The 7,777-nt window shown below is 46.8% G+C and overlaps 1 long non-coding RNA gene across 1 annotated transcript; it reads left to right on the plus strand.

Moving 5' to 3' along the window:
- Positions 1–1,496: 1,496 nt before the first annotated feature.
- LOC146009507 (uncharacterized) lies at positions 1,497–6,149 on the plus strand. The gene is made up of 2 exons (XR_014444680.1): positions 1,497–2,118; positions 5,976–6,149. It is a non-coding gene; the product is annotated as an uncharacterized LOC146009507 (long non-coding RNA).
- The last annotated feature ends 1,628 nt before the right edge of the window (positions 6,150–7,777 follow it).

Consider the following 7,777-nt stretch of genomic DNA (forward strand, 5'->3'; position numbering starts at 1 on the left):
CGTTTGTTGTGGCGCATACACGCTCCACAACAATGAACAATAAAAAATGAACAATAAAGTTAATACCAAATATCACGGTGAACAACCAATTACAGGCCATGATTGCTTGTATTGCGCCATTGCTAAGATGGCGGCCTATGGGAGAGCAGCTCCATTCTCTCCTGCGGAGCTCAGGGCACTGGTCTCCGTTATGGAGACTAGGCTGGGGCGTGCAGGCCCATTCATTAGTAATCGGCAGAAGCGCAGTGCCTATGCTGCGGCCCGCCGCCGAATCTACGCCCGCACCCAGGTGCGGAGGACCATCGCTCAGCTGGAGCGGCGATGGTCAGTCCTGAGGCGTCGACAGCCAGATTTGCTCCAGCAAATCAGGGCCAGCATTGCGCGATGTGAGTGTTTACACATTAAATGGGCATTTGTACGTTATTGCTTACATTAACTTTTTTAAGCCAATAAGGTAACCTGGCTGATCATGAGTGAAACATGCCATACACTATATGTGTGCTACTTCCTGTTTGACATCCTGTAATGTGGATATAATATGTAATTGTCTAGGAGTATTGTTTGTGATGCATACAATGGCCCAAATGTCACATCATAACTGCCATGTTACAGGCTGTGTTTGATAAAAGCCAGTAAGGAGCTACTTATCACCTTTGCATTTATTGCTTGTTAAGGCTTAATACACCTGCCCCAATGACCCCTAATTGGCACTAATGTTTCTTTTCTCCAACACAGCACGGGATCGAGCATGACAGGCCCGGGAGGAGGCAGAGGCGGGGCAGGCCCAGGAGGAGGTGACGGAGGAGATGGCGGAGGAGGTGGTGCTGGAGGAAGAGGAGGCGGAGGAAGTGGAGGCGGAACGGGTGCCGGAGGAGGTGGTGGCAGTGGAGGAGGAGGTGGTGGCAGTGGAGGAGGAGGTGGTGGCAGTGGAGTAGGCCAGGGAAGAAGAGGAGGAGGTGGAGCTGGAGGAGGAGGAGGAGGCCTGTGAGGTGGTGCAGGCGGCCGAAAGTGGTATGTATACATAAAGGGGGAAATTTACCAATATGAAAAACCTAGTTTTTCGTATTGGTATTTCCCCTACGACTGCATACGACAGAGGGGAATGTACAAAGCAGTCATATACGACTGCTTTGTAACCCACCGATGTCGTAGGAATTCGTATTAGCTGGCCATATATACGGCCGCTAATACGAATTCGTACAGGCAGTCTGCACGGATCAGTCAGATCCGTGCAGGCTGCAGTGTGTAAAAAAAATAGAAAAATTAAATAAATTAAAAAAAAAACAGCGTGGGGTCCCCCCCACAGCCGTATCCAGCACCAGGCTGAAGGAGCCGGGGCCGGTAATTAAAAATCAGGGAACCCGACAAATAGGGGTTCCCCGATTTTTAACAACCAGCCCCAGGCTCCAGGTCCGGGGCTGGTTCCCAAAATACGGGGGACAAAATGACTAGAGGTCCCCCGTATTTTAAGAACCAGCCCCAGGCCAAACCAGCCAACAGGGTAATGCCACAGCAGGGGGGAGACTTTTTATACAAGTCCCCCCGGCCAAAGCATTAACCCCCTGACCAGTCAGCCTGGCCAGGGGCCCTGGGGGAGTGGGGACCCCCCCAATAAAGGGGTCCCCCCCCTCCAGGACTTACCTGACCAGGCTGAAGCCTGGTGCTGTCCTCGATGCCCCTGGGCGGTGGGCATCGAGCTGATAGTGGTGTAAAAAATAGAATAATCTATTGTCTAATACTGGGGCACTATGAGTCCCAGCAAGCCTCCCCCGCAAGCTGGGACTTGGAGAACCACAAGTCCCAGCCTGCGGGGCATTAAAGGGCCCGCTGGGTCTTGTAGTGCCACAGTATTAAAAATAGTAAGATAAAACACACTGACACACACTTAAAATAAAACTTTAATACATACAAAGCCCTTACATACTGATACTTACCTATCTTCTTCCCGTAGGTAGCCCTGGTCCTGTGTCGTCTTCTGGTCCTGTGTCGTCTTCTGGCTCCATGTCGATGTCGCTGTCCATGTCGTCCTCGCTGTCGGCGGTCTGGAGTCCGACGAAATCCATGGAGGAAGCTGTGGAAGGAAACCATACTCACCTGTCCCAGGGCGACGTAGTCCAGGTAAGGGTCTTTGCAAAAAAAACAAACCGAAACGCGAAACCAGCCGGACAGCAGAGAGCCGCACGGTGTTTGTGTACATCGTGCGGCTCCGCCCCCAAATGCCGCTATTGGCCGCCCTGCTAACATTATTCAAGGTGGATTTTTTTTTTTATTTTTTACAGCTAATTTATGATGTAATAAGATTAATAATACACTTGGGGTTTGGGGGATTCGTGGGTCCTGGGGGGGGGGGGGGGGGGGGGAGTGAATCTCTCTGGCATCTGCTGCTGCCCTGCTGTGCTGTATATTTATTTATTTACAGCTGTCATCATGTTATGTAACGCAGCAGATTCCGTTACAGTGTCTTATATAGCGCAGAAGATTCCGTTACAGTGTCTTATATAGCGCAGCAGATTCAGTTACAGTGTCTTATATAGTGCAGCAGATTCCGTTACAGTGTCTTATATAGCGCAGCAGATTCCGTTACAGCGTCTTATATAGCGCAGCAGATTCCATTACAGTGTCTTATATAGCGCAGCAGATTCCGTTACAGTGTCTTATATAGCGCAGCAGATTCCGTTACAGTGTATTATATAGCGCAGCAGATTCCGTTACAGCGTCTTATATAGCGCAGAAGATTCCGTTACAGTGTCTTATATAGCGCAGCAGATTCAGTTACAGTGTCTTATATAGTGCAGCAGATTCCGTTACAGTGTCTTATATAGCGCAGCAGATTCCGTTACAGCGTCTTATATAGCGCAGCAGATTCCATTACAGTGTCTTATATAGCGCAGCAGATTCCGTTACAGTGTCTTATATAGCGCAGCAGATTCCGTTACAGTGTATTATATAGCGCAGCAGATTCCGTTACAGCGTCTTATATAGCGCAGCAGATTCCATTACAGTGTCTTATATAGCGCAGCAGATTCCGTTACAGTGTCTTATATAGTGCAGCAGATTCCGTTACAGTGTCTTATATAGCGCAGCAGATTCAGTTACAGTGTCTTATATAGCGCAGCAGATTCCGTTACAGCGTCTTATATAGCGCAGCAGATTCCATTACAGTGTCTTATATAGCGCAGCAGATTCCGTTACAGTGTCTTATATAGCGCAGAAGATTCCGTTACAGTGTCTTATATAGCGCAGCAGATTCCGTTACGGCACCTTATATAGCGCAGCAGATTCCGTTACAGTGTCTTATATAGCGCAGCAGATTCCGTTACAGTGTCTTATATAGCGCAGCAGATTCCGTTACGGCACCTTATATAGCGCAGCAGATTCCGTTACAGTGTCTTATATAGCGCAGAAGATTCAGTTACAGTGTCTTATATAGCGCAGAAGATTCCGTTACAGTGTCTTATACAGCGCAGTAGATTCCGTTACAGTGTCTTATATAGCGCAGCAGATTCCGTTACAGTGTCTTATACATCGCAGCAGATTCCGTTATGGCACCTTATATAGCGCAGCAGATTCCGTTACAGTGTCTTATATAGCGCAGCAGATTCCGTTACAGTGTCTTATATAGCGCAGCAGATTCCGTTCCAGCGTCTTATATAGCGCAGCAGATTCCATTACAGTGTCTTATATAGCGCAGCAGATTCCGTTACAGCGTCTTATATAGTGCAGCAGATTCCGTTACAGCGTCTTATATAGCGCAGCAGATTCTGTTACAATATCTTATATAGCGCAGCAGATTCCGTTACAGTGTCTTATATAGCGCAGCAGATTCCGTTACAGTGTCTTATATAGCGCAGCAGATTCCGTTACAGCGTCTTATATAGCGCAGCAGATTCCGTTACAGTGTCTTATATAGCGCAGCAGATTCCGTTACAGTGTCTTATATAGCGCAGCAGATTCCGTTACAGCGTCTTATATAGCGCAGCAGATTCCGTTACAGCGTCTTATATAGTGTCTTATTTTTTAAGTTTTTTCTTTTCAAATGTAACATGCAAACACATGTTAGCCACGCCCCTAATTCATTACCGGGGTAGGGGGGGGCGCAAAATATGCCCTTGCTCCGGGCACCATGGCACCTAGCTACACCGCTGTTAGTATGTAAGGGCTTTGTATGTATTAAAGTTTTATTTTAAGTGTGTGTCAGTGTGTTTTATTTTACTATTTTTAATACTGTGGCACTACAAGACCCAGCAGGCCCTTTAATGCCCTGCAGGCTGGGACTTGTGGTTCTCCAAGTCCCAGCTTGAGGGGGAGGCTTGCTGGGACTCATAGTGCCCTAGTATTAGACAATAGATTATTCTATTTTTTACACCACTATCAGCTCGATGCCCACCGCCCAGGGGCATCGAGGACAGCACCAGGCTTCAGCCTGGTCAGGTAAGTCCTGGAGGGGGGACCCCTTTATTGGGGGGGTCCCCACTCCCCCAGGGCCCCTGGCCAGGCTGACTGGTCGGTAGGGTTAATGTTTTGGCCGGGGGACCTTATATCATAAGTGTCCCCCGGCTGTGACATTACCCTGCTGGCTGGTTTGACCTGGGGCTGGTTCTTAAAATACGGGGGACCCCTAGTCATTTTGTCCCCCGCATTTTGGGAACCAGCCCCGGACCTGGAGCCTGGGGCTGGTTGTTAAAAATTGGGGAACCCCTATTTGTCAGGTTCCCTGATTTTTAATTACCGGCCCCGGCTCCTTCAGCCTGGTGCTGGTTACAGCTGTGGGGGGGACCCCACGCTGTTTTTTTTTTTTATTTATTTAATTTTTCTATTTTTTTACACTAAAGCCTGCACGGATCTGACTGATCCTTGCAGGCTTAAAGCAAATACGACAGGGAAAGCAGGGTGTATTTTCCTGTCATATTTGCGTGGGTGTTTCACACCACTTAGCAGCCGTATTATCAGTACGGCTGCTTAGTACATCAGGAACCAACATTCTTTTGAATGGTGATTTCTGTCGTATCCTATCGATGGTGTAGACATTCGTATTTGTTAATATAAATACAAATGTTCCATCTTTAGGAATACGAATTGTTGTATTTTCGGGATTATAAATCAAGGTTGTGGGGATGGCTTTCAGGTCGATTTTAACTGCCACTGAACCTGTGTAGTTAATCTGTATCCTGGAAGAAAGGGATGACGTGCTCATGTAAGGGTTACTTGTCCCTGCTGCAAGCGTACAATCTGTTGCCTCATATAGGTGAATAGAGTTTACAGTTGATTGATATTTCTAAACTAGATTAAGTATGGCATAAATGGAGTATGGACAGGCGTGGCTTAGAATGGAGTCACAAGTGGTCAGTGCCCCTGGGCCCTCCTCTAGCTAGCCACCCCCTGTGGTTTGCATGTATTTTTGCAAACATAATTGTGTGATGATTTTGTCTTAATAATGATTTTGTGCATGGGAGTGGGTTAGTGCTGCAGCTTCACCTACCTGGCATTATGACAATGATTTATGGAGCAGACCATCAGCAGCCAAGCCATGCTTGATTGCACAAATGTACTGTGCATTCCTGAGAGTTGACTAAGTCCCATGCCACGCTCCATCAGAGAACAGACACTGAGCGCTTATTGATGAGTTGGGATTGGTGCAGCGCATGACATGCTTCTCAGAGCTTAGTCATGGGTGGGTTTGGATTCAGAAGGAGCACTATGACTGTGAGGTGTTCTACAGAGTAAAGGGTAGAGGGAAAAAAACAGGCTTTCCATTTAGTATGTATGCATGTATGTATAGATGTATGTGTCATATATATAGTTATATATGTCTCTATATACATATACATATATATATATATATATATATATATATATATACAGGTATATACACACACACACACCTGTCACCTTGCATTTATTACATTCATGTATGACTATGTTAAATGTATTCATGAATATCATTACTAATTTTACCCCCTTTAACATGCCCACAGATGAGCCTACCCAAGCAGAGGAGGGTGTACGTGGGGCTTTTCTCAGAATGCGCCATCACCTGCAGCTGGTCATTTCCGACCTGCAAGATCTGACAGATCTTATATTATAATTGTTTTCTTTTGTTAATAAATTATTTACATATTATTGTTCTAAATAAAACGTTTATCACAGTTTGAAGTTGTATGTGTGTTTTTTACACTTTACTGCTTTATTATGTGTTACTAATAATTAGCACATTGTAGAATATTGCATTTGACCTGCAATTCTGATATCATATGCATACATAAAAGCTACATAAAGGGGTGACAATGATTAAAATATCACTTCACATGATGTAAGAGTTAATGTGTGTAATGGATGTGGTAGTAATGTGTTTAAGTATCTATTAGGATTTCATTGATTCCAATAGCAAACAAACACTTTTTAATGAGGTAACCTAATTGCATAAGTGGGTCATGTGACCGATTTCGGAGTTCAGATAAGAGTGGTGATTTTTGCGAAAATACACCGCATCGGTGCGTACGGCCAGGTTCCCGTCCGTTCCGACGCGGTAAGACCGTGCAAACGCTGTAAGACCGTGCAGAATATGTGTGTGTCCACCGCACACGCAAGGTTTGGATGTCGTCCGTAAACACGCCCTGTTCTTCCAGTGTGAGTCCATCCGTAAGCGGAGGTCCGGTGGGCGTTTCTTCGTACGATGTCTGCACAGCGTGGCGTGCGGACCGCTCCGAAAGATTTCGGAAATGTACGCACCAACCAGAATAACCTCCCTTGTGTCTTCTTGTGCTAAGTGCGCCCAGCACAAGATCAGTCGTCAGTCTCCTCCTGGGCAATTAATTCCATTATCAGTGCCACATCGTCCTTGGACGCATCTTTCAATGGACTTTGTAACTGATCTTCCAGAGTCTAACAAATCAACACCATCTGGGTGATTGATGACCGGTTCACCAAGATGGCCCACTTCGTTCCCCTCACCGGTCTTCCTTCATCTTCCAAGCTGTCCCAACTCTTTATAAAGGAGATATTCAAGCTTCATGGACTGCCACTTGAAATAATTTCCGACAGAGGAGTCCAATTCGTGTCCAAATTCTGGCGAAGCCTGTGCGCATCGCCTGTGTCCATCCAGGCTCACCATCGCCTGTGATATCGATATTCACCATCGCCTGTGTCCATGCCGGGTCTACTGTCCTTTGCCCTCCAGGTTCTCCTGTGACATCACCTGTGATTCCACCTGCCGCATACCTGCCTACGAGTTCCAGCCTAGCTCCGAAGTTCCACCATCGATCCTGATCGATAATCCGGTTATCTGTCTGCTGTCTCCATCCATTCCATCTGGATTCCACAGCCTTCATCTCATCTCTGCATCCCTGGTCCGATACTCCGGATAACCTTACTCCATCCGATGTTCCACCATCGAATCCATATCAGTGCAAGTAGTTCTGTTTCACCTTACCAGTGACTGTCATTGCCATTCCATCGCTTTACAACTGCTTGTACCATCTCCATCCAATAAACCTGTTGTATTTTACCTGCTGCCTGATTCTTCCTCTGGGTGCACTGTCGTGCTCATATGCACAAGGGTCTCCTACAGCCTGCCCGGTTCCAATACCGATCTAGACCCCCACAAGAGGTCTTTGTCTCATCGACTCAGACCCCTGGTGTGACAACTGGCTGCTGGGAGATAGGGGTGACATCACATCGCTGGTTGCTGGGAGATAGCAGTGACATCACATGAGTGGCTGCTGGGAGATAGCGATGACATCACATGACTGGCTGCTAGGAGATAGCGGTGACATCACAT

This window comes from Crinia signifera, chromosome 6, assembly GCF_055691185.1.
Source record: "Crinia signifera chromosome 6, ASM5569118v1, whole genome shotgun sequence".
NCBI lineage: Eukaryota > Metazoa > Chordata > Amphibia > Anura > Myobatrachidae > Crinia > Crinia signifera.